Source organism: Seriola lalandi, unplaced genomic scaffold (assembly GCF_002814215.2).
Source record: "Seriola lalandi dorsalis isolate HSWRI2012SDOR001 ecotype SW California unplaced genomic scaffold, Sedor1 jcf7180002052949, whole genome shotgun sequence".
NCBI classification, from domain to species: Eukaryota; Metazoa; Chordata; class Actinopteri; order Carangiformes; family Carangidae; genus Seriola; species Seriola lalandi.
This window is the reverse complement of record NW_019523502.1, coordinates 1-470: the sequence shown is the minus strand read 5'-3', so window position 1 is coordinate 470 and position 470 is coordinate 1.

The window sequence follows — 470 nt, the reverse complement described above, 5'->3', positions numbered from 1 at the left end:
TCTAAATGATTTGGGCCCCAAATGTATTTGAGAAATGTTCCATGTAAATGAGCCACATCTGCAGGAGCAGGTCAGTCAGTGGAGCCCACAGTGAAAGGGGAAGTTGGGTTTTTTGTGTGTGTGAGGTGTTTTGGACACTTTTACTGGAACGATCCAATATCTGTTTAAATGAAGCTTCATGATCAAATCCGCCCAAACTGTAACTGCTACAAACTGCTGTATTCTCCTCGGCCTTTATTCAATCTGTTAATCTTGCACTTTGATGAGAATTTATCTATTTTATAATGTATTTCATAATTATACTGTTTCTTTATTGTGCTTTTTACTTCTAGCAACATTGAATGAACCTCTGTGTGTGATAAATACATTTGCTTATTAATAACATGATGATGACTCAAGTCAAAACTGTAAAATCTGTGTCACAAACAACTTTCCGTTTCCTCACAGTGATTCACAGCAGGAGGCACGAG